The sequence below is a fragment of the Ornithodoros turicata genome, unplaced genomic scaffold, assembly GCF_037126465.1.
Source record: "Ornithodoros turicata isolate Travis unplaced genomic scaffold, ASM3712646v1 Chromosome11, whole genome shotgun sequence".
Lineage (NCBI taxonomy): Eukaryota > Metazoa > Arthropoda > Arachnida > Ixodida > Argasidae > Ornithodoros > Ornithodoros turicata.
In genome coordinates this window covers 3,999,973-4,024,253 of record NW_026999295.1, presented here as the reverse complement: position 1 = coordinate 4,024,253, position 24,281 = coordinate 3,999,973, and the positions used below count along the sequence as shown (strand labels likewise).

Here is a 24,281-nt window from a genome sequence, read left to right as displayed (position 1 = left end):
ACGGGAAGTGTTTTTGCTCGACGGTCGCGTCGGTGGTATAGTGGCTAGCATAGCTGCCTTCCAAGCAGTTGACCCGGGTTCGATTCCCGGCCGACGCACGATTCACTCTCTTTTGTGTATTATTCTATATCTAGGAAATTAAATTGTGTGTGGATTAAGATGCCCGAAAGGAGAACGGGAAGTGTTTTTGCTCGACGGTCGCGTCGGTGGTATAGTGGCTAGCATAGCTGCCTTCCAAGCAGTTGACCCGGGTTCGATTCCCGGCCGACGCACGATTCACTCTCTTTTGTGTATTATTCTATATCTAGGAAATTAAATTGTGTGTGGATTAAGATGCCCGAAAGGAGAACGGGAAGTGTTATTGCTCGACGGTCGCGTCGGTGGTATAGTGGCTAGTATAGCTGCCTTCCAAGCAGTTGACCCGAGTTCGATTTCCGGCCGACGCACGATTCACTCTCTTTTGTGTATTATTCTATATCTAGGAAATTAAATTGTGTGTGGATTAAGATGCCCGAAAGGAGAACGGGAAGTGTGTTTGCTCGACGGTCGCGTCGGTGGTATAGTGGCTAGCATAGCTGCCTTCCAAGCAGTTGACCCGGGTTCGATTCCCGGCCGACGCACGATTCACTCTCTTTTGTGTATTATTCTATATCTAGGAAATTAAATTGTGTGTGGATTAAGATGCCCGAAAGGAGAACGGGAAGTGTTTTTGCTCGACGGTCTCGTCGGTGGTATAGTGGCTAGCATAGCTGCCTTCCAAGCAGTTGACCCGGGTTCGATTCCCGGCCGACGCACGATTCACTCTCTTTTGTGTATTATTCTATATCTAGGAAATTAAATTGTGTGTGGATTAAGATGCCCGAAAGGAGAACGGGAAGTGTGTTTGCTCGACGGTCGCGTCGGTGGTATAGTGGCTAGCATAGCTGCCTTCCAAGCAGTTGACCCGAGTTCGATTCCCGGCCGACGCACGATTCACTCTCTTTTGTGTATTATTCTATATCTAGGAAATTAAATTGTGTGTGGATTAAGATGCCCGAAAGGAGAACGGGAAGTGTGTTTGCTCGACGGTCGCGTCGGTGGTATAGTGGCTAGCATAGCTGCCTTCCAAGCAGTTGACCCGGGTTCGATTCCCGGCCGACGCATGATTCACTCTCTTTTGTGTATTATTCTATATCTAGGAAATTAAATTGTGTGTGGATTAAGATGCCCGAAAGGAGAACGGGAAGTGTTTTTGCTCGACGGTCGCGTCGGTGGTATAGTGGCTAGCATAGCATTCCAGTTCCTGGCACCGAGGTGAACGGACGCGGAATGAGCTCCCTGCGAGCGGCGGCAACGGCTCCGAGCCGGGATGAAGTTAGGCCTAGTGCTTCCCAGACAGAGTACAAGACCATCCTACCTACTATTACGCCAGGTAACTTATCGCCTAACACGGTCATCATGCATGCGGATCCCTCCGCTAAACCGTACAAAGTGCTGGACTTTGATGCCCCACTGAGAGACGTGGTTGATAGACGAGAGATTTGTGCATTAGGGGCTTACCGCTATAACCACGTGTGGGCCATAACGTTCAGGAGCGAGATAGAGAAGGCGAAGCTGCTGAAGCAAAAGGAGATGCTTGTGAAAGACAAACGGTGCATCGTAATCGACCCAAACGCAAAAGAAATAACTCTGAAGCTTCACTGGGTCTCTACGATTTTAGCTGATGACGTAATCCGCAACGCTATGACAGAGTATGGTGACGTCCTGGATACGGCAAGAGAGACGTGGAAGTGCGCTGAATTTGCTGGCATAGAAACGACGACTCGGATAGTCAAGTTGCGGCTACGCGAAGGATCCACCGTCGACCAAATTCCATACATGATCCATATCAGGGGCGACCCGTTACTTGTTTCGGTGCCGGGGAAGCCGCCATTGTGCCTGCGGTGCAAACAGGTAGGGCACATACGCAATCAGTGTACGGCGACATGGTGCAAGAAATGTAAATCGTTTGGTCATGACCCAGAAGACTGTGTGCAAACCTACGCCAGCAAGACTCGGGGGCAAGGTAGCGACACGATTACAGAAAATCTAATGGACCAAGAAGAAGCGGATAAAACTGAAGATAGTACCCAGGAAAACAGGGACGTTGAAAAAGTTCCATCCCAAGAAGAAGGCACGAGCAAGAAGCGAACACAGATACCAAATGAGGAATGTGATAACAAAGACACAGAAGATAGCGACGCAGATATGGCCGAAGTAGAGGAAAATTCAATGAAAAGGAAAAGAGAGTCAGAGAGGCATGCCACCACTGTAAAGGACTATCTAAGAGAGCAGAGAAAGGACGCAAGGTTTGAAAGTAGATGGAAGAAAGGGGGCGCCCCGATGCCGGTGGTCCCGCTGGAGGAAGCTGGTGCATCACGGCTGAACGACCTTCACTTCACGGCCACCCAGTAACCAGCGGTCGCTTTCCAAACTCGTTCCATGTCAAGAAAAAAAATAAGAGTGGCAACTTTTAACACGTTCAGTCTGATTCGGCAAAACAGAAAGCACTGGCTCATGGAAATGATAAAGGAACACAAACTAGACATTATCTGCCTCCAGGAAACGAAGATCTCTACCGCGGAACAAGAAAAGGACCTTGTTAATTTCTTTAAACGTAACTACTACTGCTACCACTCCGCAGGCACTGGTCACAGTGCGGGGACAGCGATATTTGTGAAGAAGGACAGTATCGTCACCGTCGTCGACACCATCCTTGACCAAACCGGCCGATTTACCTGTGTCGATCTCCTCATCGCCAACCAGTTAGCGCGAGTAATTTGTGTCTACGCGCCAAATATAAGGGACGACAGGAAAATGTTCTTCTCTGAGCTGAGAGCTTTCGTGGACACACCGGCAAAAGTTGTATTCTGTGGCGACTTCAATATGGTAACCAGCAAGTATGACTGCAGCTACCCCTTCAGGAGGGACGCTAGTGTGACGGAATTCAAGAAGCTGGTGACAGATTTCAGTTTGGTCGACGTTGCTGCGGTAGGAACGGAACCCAGTCAGCGGTACACTCACTGGCAAGGTGCGTCCCATGCAAGACTCGACAGAATCTATTTCTCCGCTGACTGGGACAAGACGGCCTGCAACTACACCGTCACGCCGGTACCTTTCTCGGACCACGGACTCGTCAGCGTCGACATCGATCTCAGCGCTCAGGCCACAAGTTGCATCAGCAAGGCAAGGTCTTATTCGTGGAAGCTCAACGAAAGTATCCTGGAAGAAGAGACTTTCTGTCAGGAAGTGGAAAACATGATCACAGAATACAAGAGCGGAAACAGTATCAACGCCGTTACGTGGGAGATCTTCAAGACAAACTTCAAAAACAAAGCAATATCCTATAGTCAGTCAAGAAGCTTCAAGGAGAGGGAACAGGCCCGGTCACTTACCAAAGACCTCCGTGTGTTAGTCGCAGAGGAAGACCACACCCCCGGACGGTATACACAGGAAATTGGAGAAGTGAAAAAGCAGCTTCTTGAAATTTTGGAAAAACGATACAAGGGTGCAGCAATTCGGAGCCGGCTAAACACGGTGTCGCGTGAGGAAACGCCCAGCAAAGTATTCCTCCTACGGGAAAGAGAAAGGGGATCGTTTAACGCCATTACAGGTTTGAACAGTCCAGACGGCACTGCGACATCGCAAGAGGAAATCGAAGGACTGTTCTACGAGAAGTTCCGCGGTCTGTTCTCGTCATCAACTGGGACAAACGTTACCGATGCTATAAGCGGCCTCGATTTGCCGGCAGTAAAGACAGAAGTAGCAGAAGCAGCGAACGGCGAAATAACAACGGGGGAGATAGAGAGAGTTATCCGAAAGCTGGGAAGAAACAAAGCTCCGGGCCCGGATGGAATTGGATCAGCATTCTATAAAAGGTTCGCTACCTTGCTCTCCCCAATCTTGAAGTTGGTGTTCGACGACATCGCTTCGAGAAAGTTGCTCCCGCCATCAATGCGTCAATCCTTCACCGTCCTTATCCCTAAAAAGAACCCCAAGAACAGCGAAGCTCCAACAGTTAACGATTTTCGACCAATCAGCCTTCTCTGCGCTGATTACAAGATATTTGCCAAGGTTCTCAATAACAGATTAGAGGGTTGCCTGCGGACTGCCATTGGTCAGCATCAAGTCTACGGAGTCAAGGGCAGGTCGATCGCACGAAACTTACACGTGATGCGGGCGGTGTGCGAGGCTGCCGAAACACTACCTGCCCGGCTGTGCGTTCTCCAGGTTGACCTGCGGCAGGCGTTCGATAGAGTCAGTCACCAGTACCTCTGGGCGGTTCTTGAAAAACTGAAGGTCGGGAGCTCCCTAATGGCCTCGATAAAGCTCTGCTACGAAGACATCAGCACCAGATTAGTAGTGAACGGGAGGTTAAGCAAACCCATACCGATTCATTCATCAGTGAGGCAGGGGTGTCCACTTTCACCGCTTCTGTTCGCCGCATACCTGGAACCGCTATGTCGCATGATCAGTTCCAACGAAAGTATTCAAGGGCTCAAGATAGGCGCGGAAAGCATCAAGCTTCTCGCGTATGCCGATGACGTAACCGTAGTGTGCACCACTGTTGAGGGAGTCCAACAAGCACTAGACACCATTCAGGAGTTCTCGAAGCACTCCGGAGCAGAGCTCAACCTCAGCAAGACATTAGGCAGCTGGGTTGGACCGTGGGAAGAAACTCCAACCAATCTTCTTGGCTTGCAGTGGACAAACAAGGTTGACAAGTACCTCGGAGTCGAGTTCGACTTAAGAAAGCAAGCAGCACACGTATGGAACCCCAAATTGAACCGGCTCAGGCACTCGCTGACTCCCTGGCACGGACGGTTCCTCACGCTCTTCAACAAGGCGTATGTATGCAATTCCTGCTTGTACCCAGCAGTGCTGTATACCGCCCAATGCACGAAATACAACAATGCAGTGGTCAACAAGTTCCACCGACTGTGTGCCACCTTTGTGTGGAATTCTCCAATGGAAAAGATGCGACGATCGAACCTCTTCTTGAGCCCAAGCAAAGGTGGATTTGGACTTGTGAACCTCGACATTAAGCTCAAAGTACAGAGGTTCCTCTACTTCAGGGACCAGGGCGATCCATTCCTCAGAAGCTGCACACAGACACTTGGAGCACACCACCTCCATAGGTGGACAGTGCCACTAGAAAATCCGGCAAGGGCAAAGGAGACCCGGGCGTTCTACAGGGAGATCGGAGCGGCTATTGCCTTCTTTGAAATGCGTTTCTCTTGGGACTACCTCAGCAAGGTTAAGCGGAGAAAGCTCTACTGGGATACTGTAGACAGCGTGACACCAGAACCGCTCTATCGGAAGTTCCCTCTCACAACAGAAGCCCAGAACGTCTTCAAAAGGCTACGCAAGCTCTGCGTACCATCCGGCGCGAAGGACCTCTTCACAAGGTTCCACTGCGAAGTGTTGCCGGTCAAAGTCTGGCTGCAGAGAAAAGGATTCTTTGTCCCGTGGTCAGTGAGGTGTGACCTGTGCAGCGCTGAAGAAGACCTGTTTCATGTGTTTGTAAACTGCAAACGAGCTCGAGATTTTTGGGAGCAGTTCAGAGCGTGCACCGGTCTGGACATCAACATTGACTGGTTTTCGCTAAAATTCCTCGTGTTCGACGGCTGCGAAGACAACAACACGTCGGCCGCTCTGGTGGTCATCGGTCTCCACTCCTTATGGCGGTACAGGATGGCCATTTCTGAAGGCAAAGCCAAGCCGAAGACACCATGGAACCACTTCCTCACCAGCCTTGAATGGGTGCTCACGGTGGTGACAGCACGGGAAGACGATATCACTTGCAGCGGACTCAGGAGCCTGCTGCACACCATCACAGCAAGGAACAAGAACGCCAGCTGGTGAAAGACAGCGATGTGAAGGCACCTGCTTCGAGCAACAAGAGGGTACGGAAGAGTACCACGGTGAAGACGCCGCAGACCAAGCTGAACACGAACAAAATTAGGAAACGGCACACCCTACTAACTTACAGAATGGCGAAGTAGCCATTGAGGTTTTATGTACGTTTTAGCATGGAATAAAAGTTCGCAAAAAAAAAAAAAAAAAGGTTCGATCCCTGTGCAGGCCATAAAAAAAAAAAAAAAAAAAAAGTGGCTAGCATAGTTGCCTTCCAAGCAGTTGACCCGGGTTCGATTCCCGGCCGACGCACGATTCACTCTCTCTTGTGTATTATTCTATATCTAGGAAATTAAATTGTGTGTGGATTAAGATGCCCGAAAGGAGAACGGGAAGTGTTTTTGCTCGACGGTCGCGTCGGTGGTATAGTGGCTAGCATAGCTGCCTTCCAAGCAGTTGACCCGAGTTCGATTCCCGGCCGACGCACGATTCACTCTCTTTTGTGTATTATTCTATATCTAGGAAATTAAATTGTGTGTGGATTAAGATGCCCGAAAGGAGAACGGGAAGTGTTTTTGCTCGACGGTCGCGTCGGTGGTATAGTGGCTAGCATAGCTGCCTTCGAAGCAGTTGACCCGGGTTCGATTCCCGGCCGACGCACGATTCACTCTCTTTTGTGTATTATTCTATATCTAGGAAATTAAATTGTGTGTGGATTAAGATGCCCGAAAGGAGAACGGGAAGTGTTTTTGCTCGACGGTCGCGTCGGTGGTATAGTGGCTAGCATAGCTGCCTTCCAGGCAGTTGACCCGGGTTCGATTCCCGGCCGACGCACGATTCACTCTCTTTTGTGTATTATTCTATATCTAGGAAATTAAATTGTGTGTGGATTAAGATGCCCGAAAGGAGAACGGGAAGTGTTTTTGCTCGACGGTCGCGTCGGTGGTATAGTCATTCTACTTCCGGCGCTTGTGCTAACCGGTCGTGTGCATCATGAGCTCCGTTGGAGCGGCTGTAACGGCTAACCCTAGCCGGGATGAATCGTCGTCGTTGAGGAATGAGGCTAACAACATGGTACAGGAATCATACAGAATAATCATGCCAACGTTACCAAAAGGTGAAATTTCAAAGAACACTGTGTTTCTTCATGGAGACCCGTCGGCCAGGCCGTACAAAGGGCAGGATTTTGTGGCTCCTTTGGGAGAAGCTGTGAACATGAAGGAGATAGCAAGTTTTGGCTCGTATCTTTTCAACCACGTGTGGATCGTCACCTTTCACTCGGAGGCGGAAAAAGAGAAACTAAGGCAAGTTGGGGAGTTGAAAGTGAAGGGAAGAAGGTGTATGATCATCGACCCCAACTCAAGCGAGGTTACGCTAAAGCTACATTGGATACCAATGAATGTCTCGGACGAAGTAGTACGCCGGGCACTGTCCACGTACGGAAAAACCACTGATATTGTTAGAGAGAAATGGCGGCTACCTGGACTGGAAGGAGTGGAAACAACTACACGTTCCGTCACCATACAGCTTAAGGATGGCGTTTCCACTGAAAGCATTCCGTACCAGCTGAAAATAATGGGTGTGACAGTGCTCATATCGGTCCCAGGGAAGCCTCCATTATGTTTACGATGTAAGCAGGTGGGACATATACGAAGCCAATGCAGGACGGACTACTGCCGTAGCTGTAAGGGATTTGGACATGTACAAGAGGACTGCGTTCGGACTTATGCTTCAATGACAAGAGGCTGGCCGGAAAAACATAACGAAGAAATCGTAATGGATATCCAGGACACAGAACATGCCATGCAGCAAGGAGAGGAAAAGGAACAACAAGCAGCTGAAGTTAATTTCGTCGCAGGGAAAGGAAATATAAGGGAAGGAGACCCGGGAGACAATAGAACAACGCCGCCAGAATGCAAAGAGACTGTGAAGGACTGGTCCCTTGTACATGAGGCGTACGGAAAAAGGAAAGGGGAGGACACTGGAAAAAACATAGAATCAGCGGAAGCGAACCAGGAAGACATTTTGGAGAACATAAAAAAGAAAGCATGTCAGGGACGTACCCTTGAAGTACAGTTGCCCTTGGAGGAAGTTGGGTCATCACAGTTGGACGATCCCGGTTTCTTTTAGTCAGGGGCTACGTCAGCTTTATCAACTAAGCGCAAGATGGCAAGTACGAAGACAATAAAGGTGGGAACATTAAATGTAGTGAGTTTGTTATCAAGAAAGCGGAAGCGGTGGACTAGCGATGTGTTATCTGCCGAGAGGGTTGATATTGCCTGCATTCAAGAAACAAAGATTGCTACGATAGAACAAGAAAAAGAACTCGTGAATTTCTTTAGGGAGAAATTTTGGTGCTACTCTTCAACAGCAATAGGTGGGAGTGCGGGCACTTTGATTCTGGTGAGGAAAAACGCGGGATTAGCTGTGATTGATAGTGTGCTTGACGAAAGTGGACGGCTGTGTATAGTGGATGTCCTGCATGGCCAGAGAATGATCAGAATCGTATGTGTGTATGCTCCCAATGAAACAACGGACAGAAAAGACTTCTTCGCGTCGCTCAAGCAGTTTGTGAACGTTACATGGGAGGTCCTGATGTGTGGTGATTTTAACTGCGTACTGAGGAAAGAAGACTGCTCGTACAAGCAAGTGAAGGCTGACACAAGTAGGAAGGATCTCCTGAAATTAATACAGGATAGTGACCTACTGGACGTATGGGATGGAAAGTCGGCAGATAGCATGAAGTACACTCACTTCCAAGGGACTTCCCACGCGAGGTTGGACAGGATGTATATATCCGGAACACTAATGCCGTATGTGAGTAACTATGAGGTGAAGCCTCAATTCTTCTCGGATCACGCTTTAGTCTCGGTGTCAGTTGCTGTGAAGAAACGGCCAACCAGTAAAGTAAACGAACGACACAGTATATGGAAAATGAATGAAAGTATCCTGGAGGAAGATGGCTTCCGGGAAAAAATGAGGAGACTGATAGAAGAATATAGCACGGACGAAGACGTAAATGCTGTCACATGGGAAGTATTCAAACAGAAGGTGAAAAGAATAGCCATCGAGTATTCGCAGATCAGAGCATTCGAGAAAAAACGGGAAAAGAAACGGCTCATGGGAACGCTGTTAATATTGGTAGAAGCAGAATGTAGTCATCCAGGCTGTTTTAAAGAAGACATCAAGGCAGTTAAAAATGAACTTCAAAAGCTGTACGAAGAAGAACACCGTGGAGCGCTGATTCGAAGCAGAGTGCAAACGCTAGCAAGGGAGGAGACGCCTTACAAGGTGTTCCGATTCAAGGAGCGGGAAAGAGCAGACAGGAACACCATCAATGCGATAAAAAATGAGGGCCGTACCATGACCAAGGAGGAAGACATCATAGATGCATTTCAAGAGAAGTACACCAGCCTCTTCAGAGAGAAGCCAAGTCTACAAGGCGGATATGGGTCATGGCTGGAAGGATTACCCACGGTGAGCGAACAATGTCAGGAGATTATCAACACAGAAATATCAGAAGATGAAATAAGCAGAGCTATAAAAAAGCTTGGAAGGAATAAATCTCCTGGTATTGATGGTATAGGGGCCAGTTTCTATAAAATGTTCAGCGATCTGTTGTGCGGTATTCTGAAGAAAGTTTTCGAAGACGTGGCCAGAAGAGGCCTACTTCCGCCAAGCATGAGACAATCCATCACAGTCTTAATACCAAAAAAGACATCAAGTAAGGACACTCCATCTCTCTCTGACTACCGGCCTATCAGTCTTTTGTGTACTGACTACAAAATCTTAGCGAAAATTCTCTCCGCAAGAGTGGAAAACGGACTACGGGAAGTTATAGGAACTCATCAACCATACGGCCTGCACGGGAGGTCAATTGCAAGAAATTTGCACATCATGCGCACTGTGTGTGAAGTAGCGGACTTATCATCTCAGCCTTTTGCAGTACTTCAAACTGACTTGAGCCAAGCGTTCGACCGTGTCAGTCATTCTTTTCTGTTCGCGGTGCTGCGAAAATGCCAAATTGGGGGATTCCTTATCAGATGGCTCACCATTTGCTACAATCAAGTATCTACTCGGCTCCGGGTGAATGGCAGTGTTGGCAAGGGAATACCCATCCTCTCTTCGGTCCGCCAAGGCTGCCCTTTATCTCCAGTGCTTTTCGCTCTCTATCTGGAACCTTTGTGCAGGAGGATTGCAGGAAACCAGTACATCAAGGGGATACAGATGGGGGCCGAACACGTTAACTTGCTGGCTTATGCAGACGACATCGCCGTTATATGCAGATCTAAACTACAGGTCTGCGAAGCGATCAGGACAATACAAGACTACAGCAAAGTATCGGGAGCCTGCTTGAATTTGGCGAAGTCATTGGGGACCTGGCTGGGCGGATGGACGTACGCACCGGAAAAATTCATGCGAATTTCCTGGACAAGAACACTTGGAAAGTATCTGGGCGTTACCTTCAATTCGGACAGAGGAACGACATGGGCAAGGAAACTCACGTCAGTCCGTGGAAACCTCACAGGTTGGCAAGGAAGATATTTGTCTTTCACCAACAGAGCCTATATCTGCAACACTGTGCTATACCCCGCAGTGCTCTACGTTGCGCAGTGTTCCAGAATCGACGTAGATACGTGCAACAAGTTCCACAGAATGTGCGCGACCTTCATCTGGAAATCGAAGATGGAGAAGATGCGACGTACGAATCTCTTCTTTAGCTTAAAAAAAGGTGGTTTAGGACTGGTGAACCTGAGCATCAAACTAAAAGTGCAACGCTTCTTGTACTTCCGGGATCAGAAAGATCCTTTCCTAAGGGCGGCGCTTCAAGTGCTTGGTTGCGCTTACATTGCGAGGTGGACGGCATCATCAGTAGGCGCAAGCCGCCGAACGCCCGCGTTGGCATTCTACAGGGAGATAGCAGAAGCAGTAACTTTTTTTGAACAACGGTTCTCGTGGGATTACCTGACGGCTGTGGGGAAGAAGAAGCTCTACTGGGACACGATCGCAGCAAGTCTACCTACACCGCTTTATAGAATGTGCAGGCCCCCCAATAATAACGAGGGTGTCCTTAAAAGAGTAAGGAAACTCAAGGTCCCCACAGGAGCGAAGGACTTCTTCTTCAGCCTTCATTGGGAAGTGCTTCCTGTAAAATCATGGCTCAGACGGAAGGGATTTATCGTACCTTGGTCGATATGTTGCGCGGCTTGTCCGGGAGAAGAGGAAACGCTCACTCACGTGTTTCTGCTATGCAGAAGAGCTCTGCAATTCTGGTGTGGGTTTAGAGAACTGATAGAGAAGGACGTCACGCTGCAGTGGCTTACTATAAAATTTCTGGACTTTGGTGAGGCTTCGGAAAGCGACGCAGTGGCAAGCTTGATAGTGCTGGGACTATACGCGCTGTGGAGTTTCAGAATGGACGAGATCGAGTGCCGAGAAAAGCCAGTGCCTCCGTGGAAACGCTTTAAAGAAAAGCTGCTGTGGACATTGAGCGTGCTGCAAGACGACGAACTGGAAGACTGCTGGAAGATTGTAAAAAACAAAGTGGAGAAAGGGGAGGCTAATCTTTGCAGACAAGTGTACGGCCGCAAAGCAGCAGCCATTAGGTAGGGGGTGACATTCAGGAAAGGTTTTTAAAGTGTACAGTGTATTTTTATCAGAATAAAAAAAAAAAAGCGTCGGTGGTATAGTGGCTAGCATAGCTGCCTTCCAAGCAGTTGACCCGGGTTCGATTCCCGGCCGACGCACGATTCACTCTCTTTTGTGTATTATTCTATATCTAGGAAATTAAATTGTGTGTGGATTAAGATGCCCGAAAGGAGAACGGGAAGTGTTTTTGCTCGACGGTCGCGTCGGTGGTATAGTGGCTAGCATAGCTGCCTTCCAAGCAGTTGACCCGGGTTCGATTCCCGGCCGACGCACGATTCACTCTCTTTTGTGTATTATTCTATATCTAGGAAATTAAATTGTGTGTGGATTAAGATGCCCGAAAGGAGAACGGGAAGTGTTTTTGCTCGACGGTCGCGTCGGTGGTATAGTGGCTAGCATAGCTGCCTTCCAAGCAGTTCACCCGGGTTCGATTCCCGGCCGACGCACGATTCACTCTCTTTTGTGTATTATTCTATATCTAGGAAATTAAATTGTGTGTGGATTAAGATGCCCGAAAGGAGAACGGGAAGTGTTTTTGCTCGACGGTCGCGTCGGTGGTATAGTGGCTAGCATAGCTGCCTTCCAAGCAGTTGACCCGGGTTCGATTCCCGGCCGACGCACGATTCACTCTCTTTTGTGTATTATTCTATATCTAGGAAATTAAATTGTGTGTGGATTAAGATGCCCGAAAGGAGAACGGGAAGTGTTATTGCTCGACGGTCGCGTCGGTGGTATAGTGGCTAGTATAGCTGCCTTCCAAGCAGTTGACCCGAGTTCGATTTCCGGCCGACGCACGATTCACTCTCTTTTGTGTATTATTCTATATCTAGGAAATTAAATTGTGTGTGGATTAAGATGCCCGAAAGGAGAACGGGAAGTGTGTTTGCTCGACGGTCGCGTCGGTGGTATAGTGGCTAGCATAGCTGCCTTCCAAGCAGTTGACCCGGGTTCGATTCCCGGCCGACGCACGATTCACTCTCTTTTGTGTATTATTCTATATCTAGGAAATTAAATTGTGTGTGGATTAAGATGCCCGAAAGGAGAACGGGAAGTGTTTTTGCTCGACGGTCTCGTCGGTGGTATAGTGGCTAGCATAGCTGCCTTCCAAGCAGTTGACCCGGGTTCGATTCCCGGCCGACGCACGATTCACTCTCTTTTGTGTATTATTCTATATCTAGGAAATTAAATTGTGTGTGGATTAAGATGCCCGAAAGGAGAACGGGAAGTGTGTTTGCTCGACGGTCGCGTCGGTGGTATAGTGGCTAGCATAGCTGCCTTCCAAGCAGTTGACCCGAGTTCGATTCCCGGCCGACGCACGATTCACTCTCTTTTGTGTATTATTCTATATCTAGGAAATTAAATTGTGTGTGGATTAAGATGCCCGAAAGGAGAACGGGAAGTGTGTGTGCTCGACGGTCGCGTCGGTGGTATAGTGGCTAGCATAGCTGCCTTCCAAGCAGTTGACCCGGGTTCGATTCCCGGCCGACGCATGATTCACTCTCTTTTGTGTATTATTCTATATCTAGGAAATTAAATTGTGTGTGGATTAAGATGCCCGAAAGGAGAACGGGAAGTGTTTTTGCTCGACGGTCGCGTCGGTGGTATAGTGGCTAGCATAGCATTCCAGTTCCTGGCACCGAGGTGAACGGACGCGGAATGAGCTCCCTGCGAGCGGCGGCAACGGCTCCGAGCCGGGATGAAGTTAGGCCTAGTGCTTCCCAGACAGAGTACAAGACCATCCTACCTACTATTACGCCAGGTAACTTATCGCCTAACACGGTCATCATGCATGCGGATCCCTCCGCTAAACCGTACAAAGTGCTGGACTTTGATGCCCCACTGAGAGACGTGGTTGATAGACGAGAGATTTGTGCATTAGGGGCTTACCGCTATAACCACGTGTGGGCCATAACGTTCAGGAGCGAGATAGAGAAGGCGAAGCTGCTGAAGCAAAAGGAGATGCTTGTGAAAGACAAACGGTGCATCGTAATCGACCCAAACGCAAAAGAAATAACTCTGAAGCTTCACTGGGTCTCTACGATTTTAGCTGATGACGTAATCCGCAACGCTATGACAGAGTATGGTGACGTCCTGGATACGGCAAGAGAGACGTGGAAGTGCGCTGAATTTGCTGGCATAGAAACGACGACTCGGATAGTCAAGTTGCGGCTACGCGAAGGATCCACCGTCGACCAAATTCCATACATGATCCATATCAGGGGCGACCCGTTACTTGTTTCGGTGCCGGGGAAGCCGCCATTGTGCCTGCGGTGCAAACAGGTAGGGCACATACGCAATCAGTGTACGGCGACATGGTGCAAGAAATGTAAATCGTTTGGTCATGACCCAGAAGACTGTGTGCAAACCTACGCCAGCAAGACTCGGGGGCAAGGTAGCGACACGATTACAGAAAATCTAATGGACCAAGAAGAAGCGGATAAAACTGAAGATAGTACCCAGGAAAACAGGGACGTTGAAAAAGTTCCATCCCAAGAAGAAGGCACGAGCAAGAAGCGAACACAGATACCAAATGAGGAATGTGATAACAAAGACACAGAAGATAGCGACGCAGATATGGCCGAAGTAGAGGAAAATTCAATGAAAAGGAAAAGAGAGTCAGAGAGGCATGCCACCACTGTAAAGGACTATCTAAGAGAGCAGAGAAAGGACGCAAGGTTTGAAAGTAGATGGAAGAAAGGGGACGCCCCGATGCCGGTGGTCCCGCTGGAGGAAGCTGGTGCATCACGGCTGAACGACCTTCACTTCACGGCCACCCAGTAACCAGCGGTCGCTTTCCAAACTCGTTCCATGTCAAGAAAAAAAATAAGAGTGGCAACTTTTAACACGTTCAGTCTGATTCGGCAAAACAGAAAGCACTGGCTCATGGAAATGATAAAGGAACACAAACTAGACATTATCTGCCTCCAGGAAACGAAGATCTCTACCGCGGAACAAGAAAAGGACCTTGTTAATTTCTTTAAACGTAACTACTACTGCTACCACTCCGCAGGCACTGGTCACAGTGCGGGGACAGCGATATTTGTGAAGAAGGACAGTATCGTCACCGTCGTCGACACCATCCTTGACCAAACCGGCCGATTTACCTGTGTCGATCTCCTCATCGCCAACCAGTTAGCGCGAGTAATTTGTGTCTACGCGCCAAATATAAGGGACGACAGGAAAATGTTCTTCTCTGAGCTGAGAGCTTTCGTGGACACACCGGCAAAAGTTGTATTCTGTGGCGACTTCAATATGGTAACCAGCAAGTATGACTGCAGCTACCCCTTCAGGAGGGACGCTAGTGTGACGGAATTCAAGAAGCTGGTGACAGATTTCAGTTTGGTCGACGTTGCTGCGGTAGGAACGGAACCCAGTCAGCGGTACACTCACTGGCAAGGTGCGTCCCATGCAAGACTCGACAGAATCTATTTCTCCGCTGACTGGGACAAGACGGCCTGCAACTACACCGTCACGCCGGTACCTTTCTCGGACCACGGACTCGTCAGCGTCGACATCGATCTCAGCGCTCAGGCCACAAGTTGCATCAGCAAGGCAAGGTCTTATTCGTGGAAGCTCAACGAAAGTATCCTGGAAGAAGAGACTTTCTGTCAGGAAGTGGAAAACATGATCACAGAATACAAGAGCGGAAACAGTATCAACGCCGTTACGTGGGAGATCTTCAAGACAAACTTCAAAAACAAAGCAATATCCTATAGTCAGTCAAGAAGCTTCAAGGAGAGGGAACAGGCCCGGTCACTTACCAAAGACCTCCGTGTGTTAGTCGCAGAGGAAGACCACACCCCCGGACGGTATACACAGGAAATTGGAGAAGTGAAAAAGCAGCTTCTTGAAATTTTGGAAAAACGATACAAGGGTGCAGCAATTCGGAGCCGGCTAAACACGGTGTCGCGTGAGGAAACGCCCAGCAAAGTATTCCTCCTACGGGAAAGAGAAAGGGGATCGTTTAACGCCATTACAGGTTTGAACAGTCCAGACGGCACTGCGACATCGCAAGAGGAAATCGAAGGACTGTTCTACGAGAAGTTCCGCGGTCTGTTCTCGTCATCAACTGGGACAAACGTTACCGATGCTATAAGCGGCCTCGATTTGCCGGCAGTAAAGACAGAAGTAGCAGAAGCAGCGAACGGCGAAATAACAACGGGGGAGATAGAGAGAGTTATCCGAAAGCTGGGAAGAAACAAAGCTCCGGGCCCGGATGGAATTGGATCAGCATTCTATAAAAGGTTCGCTACCTTGCTCTCCCCAATCTTGAAGTTGGTGTTCGACGACATCGCTTCGAGAAAGTTGCTCCCGCCATCAATGCGTCAATCCTTCACCGTCCTTATCCCTAAAAAGAACCCCAAGAACAGCGAAGCTCCAACAGTTAACGATTTTCGACCAATCAGCCTTCTCTGCGCTGATTACAAGATATTTGCCAAGGTTCTCAATAACAGATTAGAGGGTTGCCTGCGGACTGCCATTGGTCAGCATCAAGTCTACGGAGTCAAGGGCAGGTCGATCGCACGAAACTTACACGTGATGCGGGCGGTGTGCGAGGCTGCCGAAACACTACCTGCCCGGCTGTGCGTTCTCCAGGTTGACCTGCGGCAGGCGTTCGATAGAGTCAGTCACCAGTACCTCTGGGCGGTTCTTGAAAAACTGAAGGTCGGGAGCTCCCTAATGGCCTCGATAAAGCTCTGCTACGAAGACATCAGCACCAGATTAGTAGTGAACGGGAGGTTAAGCAAACCCATACCGATTCATTCATCAGTGAGGCAGGGGTGTCCACTTTCACCGCTTCTGTTCGCCGCATACCTGGAACCGCTATGTCGCATGATCAGTTCCAACGAAAGTATTCAAGGGCTCAAGATAGGCGCGGAAAGCATCAAGCTTCTCGCGTATGCCGATGACGTAACCGTAGTGTGCACCACTGTTGAGGGAGTCCAACAAGCACTAGACACCATTCAGGAGTTCTCGAAGCACTCCGGAGCAGAGCTCAACCTCAGCAAGACATTAGGCAGCTGGCTTGGACCGTGGGAAGAAACTCCAACCAATCTTCTTGGCTTGCAGTGGACAAACAAGGTTGACAAGTACCTCGGAGTCGAGTTCGACTTAAGAAAGCAAGCAGCACACGTATGGAACCCCAAATTGAACCGGCTCAGGCACTCGCTGACTCCCTGGCACGGACGGTTCCTCACGCTCTTCAACAAGGCGTATGTATGCAATTCCTGCTTGTACCCAGCAGTGCTGTATACCGCCCAATGCACGAAATACAACAATGCAGTGGTCAACAAGTTCCACCGACTGTGTGCCACCTTTGTGTGGAATTCTCCAATGGAAAAGATGCGACGATCGAACCTCTTCTTGAGCCCAAGCAAAGGTGGATTTGGACTTGTGAACCTCGACATTAAGCTCAAAGTACAGAGGTTCCTCTACTTCAGGGACCAGGGCGATCCATTCCTCAGAAGCTGCACACAGACACTTGGAGCACACCACCTCCATAGGTGGACAGTGCCACTAGAAAATCCGGCAAGGGCAAAGGAGACCCGGGCGTTCTACAGGGAGATCGGAGCGGCTATTGCCTTCTTTGAAATGCGTTTCTCTTGGGACTACCTCAGCAAGGTTAAGCGGAGAAAGCTCTACTGGGATACTGTAGACAGCGTGACACCAGAACCGCTCTATCGGAAGTTCCCTCTCACAACAGAAGCCCAGAACGTCTTCAAAAGGCTACGCAAGCTCTGCGTACCATCCGGCGCGAAGGACCTCTTCACAAGGTTCCACTGCGAAGTGTTGCCGGTCAAAGTCTGGCTGCAGAGAAAAGGATTCTTTGTCCCGTGGTCAGTGAGGTGTGACCTGTGCAGCGCTGAAGAAGACCTGTTTCATGTGTTTGTAAACTGCAAACGAGCTCGAGATTTTTGGGAGCAGTTCAGAGCGTGCACCGGTCTGGACATCAACATTGACTGGTTTTCGCTAAAATTCCTCGTGTTCGACGGCTGCGAAGACAACAACACGTCGGCCGCTCTGGTGGTCATCGGTCTCCACTCCTTATGGCGGTACAGGATGGCCATTTCTGAAGGCAAAGCCAAGCCGAAGACACCATGGAACCACTTCCTCACCAGCCTTGAATGGGTGCTCACGGTGGTGACAGCACGGGAAGACGATATCACTTGCAGCGGACTCAGGAGCCTGCTGCACACCATCACAGCAAGGAACAAGAACGCCAGCTGGTGAAAGACAGCGATGTGAAGGCACCTGCTTCGAGCAACAAGAGGGTACGGAAGAGTACCACGGTGAAGACGCCGAAGACCAAGCTGAACACAACAAAATTAGGAAACGGCACACCCTACTAACTTACAGAATGGCGAAGTAGCCATTGAGGTTTTATGTACGTTTTAGCATGGAATAAAAGTTAAAAAAAAAAAAAAAAAAAGTGGCTAGCATAGCTGGCTAGCATAGCTGCCTTCCAAGCAGTTGACCCGGGTTCGATTCCCGGCCGACGCACGATTCACTCTCTTTTGTGTATTATTCTATATCTAGGAAATTAAATTGTGTGTGGATTAAGATGCCCGAAAGGAGAACGGGAAGTGTTTTTGCTCGACGGTCGCGTCGGTGGTATAGTGGCTAGCATAGCTGCCTTCCAAGCAGTTGACCCGAGTTCGATTCCCGGCCGACGCACGATTCACTCTCTTTTGTGTATTATTCTATATCTAGGAAATTAAATTGTGTGTGGATTAAGATGCCCGAAAGGAGAACAGGAAGTGTTTTTGCTCGACGGTCGCGTCGGTGGTATAGTGGCTAGCGTAGCTGCCTTCCAAGCAGTTGACCCGGGTTCGATTCCCGGCCGACGCACGATTCACTCTCTTTTGTGTATTATTCTATATCTAGGAAATTAAATTGTGTGTGGATTAAGATGCCCGAAAGGAGAACGGGAAGTGTTTTTGCTCGACGGTCGCGTCGGTGGTATAGTGGCTAGCATAGCTGCCTTCCAAGCAGTTGACCCGGGTTCGATTCCCGGCCGACGCACGATTCACTCTCTTTTGTGTATTATTCTATATCTAGGAAATTAAATTGTGTGTGGATTAAGATGCCCGAAAGGAGAACGGGAAGTGTTTTTGCTCGACGGTCGCGTCGGTGGTATAGTGGCTAGCATAGCTGCCTTCCAAGCAGTTGACCCGGGTTCGATTCCCCGCCGACGCACGATTCACTCTCTTTTGTGTATTATTCTATATCTAGGAAATTAAATTGTGTGTGGATTAAGATGCCCGAAAGGAGAACGGGAAGTGTTTTTGCTCGACGGTCGCGTCGGTGGTATAGTGGCTAGCATAGCTGCCTTCCAAGCAGTTGACCCGGGTTCGATTCCCGGCCGACGCACGATTCACTCTCTTTTGTGTATTATTCTATATCTAGGAAATTAAATTGTGTGTGGATTAAGATGCCCGAAAGGAGAACGGGAAGTGTTTTTGCTCGACGGTCGCGTCGGTGGTATAGTGGCTAGCATAGCTGCCTTCCAAGCAGTTGACCCGGGTTCGATTCCCGGCCGACGCACGATTCACTCTCTTTTGTGTATTATTCTATATCTAGGAAATTAAATTGTGTGTGGATTAAGATGCCCGAAAGGAGAACGGGAAGTGTTTTTGCTCGACGGTCGCGTCGGTGGTATAGTGGCTAGCATAGCTGCCTTCCAAGCAGTTGACCCGGGTTCGATTCCCGGCCGACGCACGATTCACTCTCTTTTGCGTATTATTCTATGTCTAGGAAATTAAATTGTGTGTGGATTAAGATGCCCGAAAGGAGAACGGGAAGTGTTTTTGCTCGACGGTCGCGTCGGTGGTATAGTGTCTAGCATAGCTGCCTTCCAAGCAGTTGACCCGGGTTCGATTCCCGGCCGACGCACGATTCACTCTCTTTTGTGTATTATTCTATATCTAGGAAATTAAATTGTGTGTGGATTAAGATGCCCGAAAGGAGAACGGGAAGTGTTTTTGCTCGACGGTCGCGTCGGTGGTATAGTGGAGTTTACTTCCGGCTTTCAACCGAGACGGACGTGGGCGGTATGAGCTCCGGTGGAGCGGTGCAAAATACTATCCCTAATCGGGTGGAATACAGGGACAAGTTTGCTCGTAGTTCCAAGGATTACCGGATGATTATGCCTACAGTACCAACAGGTAGTGTGTCTTTTAACACACTTTTCTTGCATGCCGACCCTACCGGTAGGCCATATAATGTGCATCACTTCGGGGAAGCGTTAAAAGCACATGTCAACAAAGACGACGTAGCCACATTTGCTGTCTACCAATACAATCACGTATGGAACATCTGGTTTCACAACAACCTTGCCAAGGAAAAATTTTTAACCCTGGGTGAGGTCAACGTAACAGGAAAAAAGTGCGTCATTACAGACCCCAACAAGAAGGATGTGGAAGTTAAGATGCATTGGGTGCCCGGAGCGTTACCCGACGAGGAAATAAGACGGACACTAAACCGTTTTGGACATGTGAAAGAAGTACGTAAAGTGTTGTGGGAAAATTCGTTCTTCGACGGGATCGAGTCGACGACGAGAGAGCTCAGCATAGAACTGAAAGGAGGTGTGACGGTGGATGACCTTCCGCATCAAATGTCGTTGTGCGGGTGTCAGGTTCTCCTAGCACTGAAAGGAAGATCCCCCTTATGCCTCAGGTGTAGGCAAATGAGGCACATCGGAAAACAATGCCAGACACCTAAATGTGGGAAATGCAAGCGATAGGGCCACGGAGATATGGAATGCGTAGAGACATACGCGTCGAAAACAAGGCAAGTCACAACGGAAAAACCTGACTTAAGGCTGGTTCACACTGTCACGTTTACGCTTACGGGCTACGGGTTGCGCTTACGTAGTACCCGTCTCGTTGCCGGCTACGTTTCTCCATCGTTCACATTACTACGTTTCGGCGCTCCGTTCCTCCAATGAGGAGTGGCCTCCTAGAGCGCCATCCTTCCGAAGAAAAGCGAAATAGAGCCAGAGAGCAACATGGCGTCCAGCGCCTCGGTTCCGGCCGCTTTGGACGCTTGACGATGCTCTTAACCGCGTTGCTGTTTACATGACATGTGACCGTGAACTGGGCGCTAGTTGCTCAAGTCATCTCATCATTCCTTTTGATACACCACGAGCACAGAGGACGAAGAGCATGGTTACGAAGGCTTCTTCGTAGCCGCGAAACCTACGGGGAATACCATCATCTTGTGCGAGAGATGCGGCTCTTCGACGCGACGCACTTTAATGTATTTCAGGATGACAAAGGAAAGGTTAAGCTTAGTGCTCAGTATGCTCTTCACTAGATTTGTAGGCCGCAGTCCGCACCGTGCGTGCCTTACAATTGATGTACTATACGCGCCTCGTAGGTTTCACTTCCTGCTATCGCTGGTGGAGCCACGTATCAAGCGGATGGACACCTCATTCCGAAAGGCCATCCCCGCAGCGGAGAGGCTAGCAATCACATTGAGGTACATTGAGTCTATTACTGACTGCCTCTGGCACCCTACTGCATTTCTTTAGGTACCTTGCTCACGGCTCCTCTCAGCAGATATGCTAAGCGAGTTACAGAATCGGGAAATCCACAGCCTGTGGAGTCATCCGTGGAACCTGCGAGGCTATCTGGCATGTTCTTGAGCCTATATACGTCCCGGTGTGTATTTTGTAGTGTGATATTTTGTAAATGTCCTCGAGAACCCTGTGCTAGCAGCGTAGCGCTATTCTGTGAGTAGCATAAGTGTTCGAAGCTGTCACATGTTATTTTATTTTATTTTATGATTATTATTATTACTATTTTCTATTTCAGTGCCCTACTTTGTCTACGTGAGAAAAGTAGTAAGTACTGACCACGATTATCCGGAAACGCACATCTGGCCTGGACGCCATTAATTAGCAATTAGAGCTAATTGGGACCCCCCACATTAATCAGCACCCTCCAGGGAGCCATCACACTAATTGGGGAATGTCTATCTCGCGTCCAGACCAGTTGTGCGTTTCCGGATAATCGTGGTCATAAAAAATAAAAAAATAGGCAGAAAATGAAATAAAAAGATAGAAATAGAGTGGAGAGAAACAATTTATTCGAAAATCAACGATGCCGCGGCGAAGAAGCCGCTCCGCAACACCCGAGTGACCAGCGTCCGCCATGTTGGTAGTTTGCACCCAGCAGTTGCAGAGATCGACGACAGGTGGCCACTTAGTTGCAAGGCATCACACCAGATAGCGCCACCATCATAGCTCTAGACGAGAAAGACAGAACAAGATACTAGCGGCGGGTAAAAATGACAGCTCTGCTAAGCAAGTCTAGGCATGCGAGAGAAAAGGTCTAACCGCTACTGCTAAAACAGAAAACAGTACACATCGGGGAAAAAGGCTTACGGGGGGACGATCGCTTAGGCCTAACCCCAACACTACGCAGCTAACACAAGGCGGGAACCACACATCGCTAAACATGCGAGAAAAGGCTTAACACGAGCGCGGTCACCGCTAAACACGGCAAACATACGAGGAAAGAGGCTTACGGGGGGGCGATCGCTTAGGCCTAACCCCAACACTACGCAGCTAACACAAGGCGGGAACCACACATCGCTAAACATGCGAGAAAAGGCTTAACACGAGCGCGGTCACCGCTAAACACGGCAAACATACGAGGAAAGAGGCTTACGGGGACGATCGCTTAGGCCTAACCTCAACACTACGCAGCTAACACAAGGCAGGAACCACACATCGCTAAACATGCGTCAACAGGCTTGGACACCGCAAAACAAGTCTAAACATGCGAGAAAAGGCTTAACACAAGCGCGGTCACCGCTAAACACGGCAAACATACGAGAAAAGGAGCGCGTGAAATCACTCACCTTTTCCCCCGCGGCAACTTCCAGGCAGAAACTGAGCGAGCGCGGAGAACACACACGTACGTCTGCTCTCTACGAGATCCAGCCAGAAAGTGAGCGAGCGCGCGGAGCGCACGTCCGTCTTCCGCGACGGTCCGAGAGAAACTGAGAGAGGCGACGCGCAGCGGCCGCTATGGATGCGCGCGCGCCCTCTGCTCCACCCGTCCGCGCATGCGCGCGCGCGCTGCTAGCTCCCTCTGCGCCGGCCGCGGGTGTTTTCGGTTTCGGCTCTCTGCTGCGCGCGCGCGCGCGCGCGCGCGCTCCTAGCGGCGACGGGTGGCTTTTCAGTTTCGCTTTCATTCTCCGTTCTTTGCGCGCGCGCGTTTATCTGTATAAAGGCAGCGCGCACCGCGCTCGCGTCATCACTACGTGAAGATGTTCAGCTACCACTCTTTACAAAATTGTTCCCGTACCCACGCTTCTTGGGAAGAAGTGGAGAAGGAATGTTTCAACGGCGAAAGTCCCCGCAACGAGCTCGTCATCACTGCTTTTCGCTACGTGATAGACATGGTAGGCTTTGGCAATATAGGAGAGATCTCGCCGGGGCCGCTGCAGGAGATGGTGCGTCGAATTTACGCCCGTTACAAGAACGTCTGCATAACGGTTCCTGACGGACCCCTGGGACTGATGAGCGAATTTGTGAGCTTGGCCAACGCAGAATTCAACTACATCGCTGCAGACATCGTGGACCTTCTCGCTCGTGCCATCGCTCATATTAAGCACGCCCTGCGGAAGCAGCGACATTTGCAAGCAGTCTACATCGTCAACTTTGTCACTGATTTATTGAAATACCGCTTGGTTATTGACATGCAACGCATTAAACAGTCCGAATAACTTTGACGAGACTCTGTGTGTGTTCTTTCACTGAAACATGTTTATTGAATATATACAAAGGACTTGGTCGATAGATGCCTGCTCTTTGTTCCACGGTCACTCGATTCACAAAGGCGCTCACGGTCTTCCTTGCACAATGCTGTACAAGGAGGTGTCCTACTGCTATACAGGAAGGCAGTTGGGCCTAACGGGGAGGTTGCTGGACGGCGTTTCCTGTGCTGCATGATGTGCGACGACAGCGGCTATTGGTTCCTGAAAAACAATGTCATACATAGAATACACTCTCACAGCAGAGACGGACAACTTACATTTTGCTCCACGAAATGCCTCGCGTCGAGGATGAATGCTCCTGTCACAGCAGAACCACTCGTCTTACATTTTGCTCCACGAAACTGGATGAATGCCCCTCGTGGGTTTTCGATCAACCGTCGTAGAACCAGACCGTCTCCTCCTCCTCCTCGCATTGCGCTGATGGCGTCTGTACTTTGGACACCGCGCCTTTGCAATAACGCATATGATGTCGACGATGTCAACCAAACGAAAAATGAAAGAAGGTTTTAATTTAACCCCAATTTGAAATAATTCTCCCTTTAAGAACTCCTTAATTTTGTATAATCAACATGGTCTCTAATGAAATTCGTGTTATGCACGAATTCTCCCCCCCCGTTTTGGAATAATCTAACGAAAAATGAAAGAAGGAGTTCCATTTTGAATAAGGCCAGATTAAAATGTTCCCCAAATCTTCCCATTACGCCTAATCAGAATTATCTTACCCATTCCCAATTTTGAGTGGTGCGGATGGTACACCGCAATACCCCATTAAGCCTAATCAGAATTCATGGCGAACATGAATTCTCGTCCCTCCCAATTTTGACTGGGGCGGGGGACGCCCCACAATTCCCCATTAAGCCTAATCAGAATTCATGTTGGACATAAATTCCCATCCCTCCCCAATTTTGAATAATGCGGGCGATGCTCCCCCTAATTTTGAACTTCGCGGAGCCTAATCGGACCTCATGTTA

The 24,281-nt window shown here is 49.2% G+C and overlaps 1 long non-coding RNA gene and 20 other non-coding genes across 21 annotated transcripts; 20 read left to right on the top strand and 1 right to left on the bottom strand.

Moving 5' to 3' along the window:
- The first annotated feature begins 26 nt into the window (after nucleotides 1–26).
- On the top strand, nucleotides 27–98 carry Trnag-ucc (transfer RNA glycine (anticodon UCC)). Its single transcript has one exon. It is a non-coding gene; the product is annotated as a tRNA-Gly (tRNA).
- Nucleotides 99–200: 102 nt separating this feature from the next.
- Trnag-ucc (transfer RNA glycine (anticodon UCC)) lies at nucleotides 201–272 on the top strand. Its single transcript has one exon. It is a non-coding gene; the product is annotated as a tRNA-Gly (tRNA).
- A 276-nt stretch (nucleotides 273–548) lies between these two features.
- Nucleotides 549–620, top strand: Trnag-ucc (transfer RNA glycine (anticodon UCC)). Its single transcript has one exon. It is a non-coding gene; the product is annotated as a tRNA-Gly (tRNA).
- A 450-nt stretch (nucleotides 621–1,070) lies between these two features.
- Trnag-ucc (transfer RNA glycine (anticodon UCC)) lies at nucleotides 1,071–1,142 on the top strand. Its single transcript has one exon. It is a non-coding gene; the product is annotated as a tRNA-Gly (tRNA).
- Nucleotides 1,143–6,288: 5,146 nt separating this feature from the next.
- Nucleotides 6,289–6,360, top strand: Trnag-ucc (transfer RNA glycine (anticodon UCC)). Its single transcript has one exon. It is a non-coding gene; the product is annotated as a tRNA-Gly (tRNA).
- Nucleotides 6,361–6,462: 102 nt separating this feature from the next.
- On the top strand, nucleotides 6,463–6,534 carry Trnar-ucg (transfer RNA arginine (anticodon UCG)). Its single transcript has one exon. It is a non-coding gene; the product is annotated as a tRNA-Arg (tRNA).
- Nucleotides 6,535–6,636: 102 nt separating this feature from the next.
- Trnag-ucc (transfer RNA glycine (anticodon UCC)) lies at nucleotides 6,637–6,708 on the top strand. Its single transcript has one exon. It is a non-coding gene; the product is annotated as a tRNA-Gly (tRNA).
- Nucleotides 6,709–11,549: 4,841 nt separating this feature from the next.
- Trnag-ucc (transfer RNA glycine (anticodon UCC)) lies at nucleotides 11,550–11,621 on the top strand. The gene has a single exon. It is a non-coding gene; the product is annotated as a tRNA-Gly (tRNA).
- Nucleotides 11,622–11,723: 102 nt separating this feature from the next.
- Trnag-ucc (transfer RNA glycine (anticodon UCC)) lies at nucleotides 11,724–11,795 on the top strand. The gene has a single exon. It is a non-coding gene; the product is annotated as a tRNA-Gly (tRNA).
- Nucleotides 11,796–11,897: 102 nt separating this feature from the next.
- Nucleotides 11,898–11,969, top strand: Trnag-ucc (transfer RNA glycine (anticodon UCC)). Its single transcript has one exon. It is a non-coding gene; the product is annotated as a tRNA-Gly (tRNA).
- Nucleotides 11,970–12,071: 102 nt separating this feature from the next.
- Nucleotides 12,072–12,143, top strand: Trnag-ucc (transfer RNA glycine (anticodon UCC)). Its single transcript has one exon. It is a non-coding gene; the product is annotated as a tRNA-Gly (tRNA).
- A 276-nt stretch (nucleotides 12,144–12,419) lies between these two features.
- Nucleotides 12,420–12,491, top strand: Trnag-ucc (transfer RNA glycine (anticodon UCC)). Its single transcript has one exon. It is a non-coding gene; the product is annotated as a tRNA-Gly (tRNA).
- A 276-nt stretch (nucleotides 12,492–12,767) lies between these two features.
- Nucleotides 12,768–12,839, top strand: Trnag-ucc (transfer RNA glycine (anticodon UCC)). Its single transcript has one exon. It is a non-coding gene; the product is annotated as a tRNA-Gly (tRNA).
- Nucleotides 12,840–12,941: 102 nt separating this feature from the next.
- Trnag-ucc (transfer RNA glycine (anticodon UCC)) lies at nucleotides 12,942–13,013 on the top strand. Its single transcript has one exon. It is a non-coding gene; the product is annotated as a tRNA-Gly (tRNA).
- A 5,113-nt stretch (nucleotides 13,014–18,126) lies between these two features.
- Trnag-ucc (transfer RNA glycine (anticodon UCC)) lies at nucleotides 18,127–18,198 on the top strand. Its single transcript has one exon. It is a non-coding gene; the product is annotated as a tRNA-Gly (tRNA).
- A 102-nt stretch (nucleotides 18,199–18,300) lies between these two features.
- Trnag-ucc (transfer RNA glycine (anticodon UCC)) lies at nucleotides 18,301–18,372 on the top strand. The gene has a single exon. It is a non-coding gene; the product is annotated as a tRNA-Gly (tRNA).
- Nucleotides 18,373–18,474: 102 nt separating this feature from the next.
- Trnag-ucc (transfer RNA glycine (anticodon UCC)) lies at nucleotides 18,475–18,546 on the top strand. The gene has a single exon. It is a non-coding gene; the product is annotated as a tRNA-Gly (tRNA).
- A 276-nt stretch (nucleotides 18,547–18,822) lies between these two features.
- Trnag-ucc (transfer RNA glycine (anticodon UCC)) lies at nucleotides 18,823–18,894 on the top strand. The gene has a single exon. It is a non-coding gene; the product is annotated as a tRNA-Gly (tRNA).
- Nucleotides 18,895–18,996: 102 nt separating this feature from the next.
- Trnag-ucc (transfer RNA glycine (anticodon UCC)) lies at nucleotides 18,997–19,068 on the top strand. The gene has a single exon. It is a non-coding gene; the product is annotated as a tRNA-Gly (tRNA).
- Nucleotides 19,069–19,170: 102 nt separating this feature from the next.
- On the top strand, nucleotides 19,171–19,242 carry Trnag-ucc (transfer RNA glycine (anticodon UCC)). Its single transcript has one exon. It is a non-coding gene; the product is annotated as a tRNA-Gly (tRNA).
- A 2,348-nt stretch (nucleotides 19,243–21,590) lies between these two features.
- LOC135371398 (uncharacterized) lies at nucleotides 21,591–22,568 on the bottom strand. The gene is made up of 2 exons (XR_010415587.1): nucleotides 22,390–22,568; nucleotides 21,591–21,771 (listed from the first exon to the last, which is right to left on the bottom strand). It is a non-coding gene; the product is annotated as an uncharacterized LOC135371398 (long non-coding RNA).
- Between the last annotated feature and the right edge of the window lie 1,713 nt (nucleotides 22,569–24,281).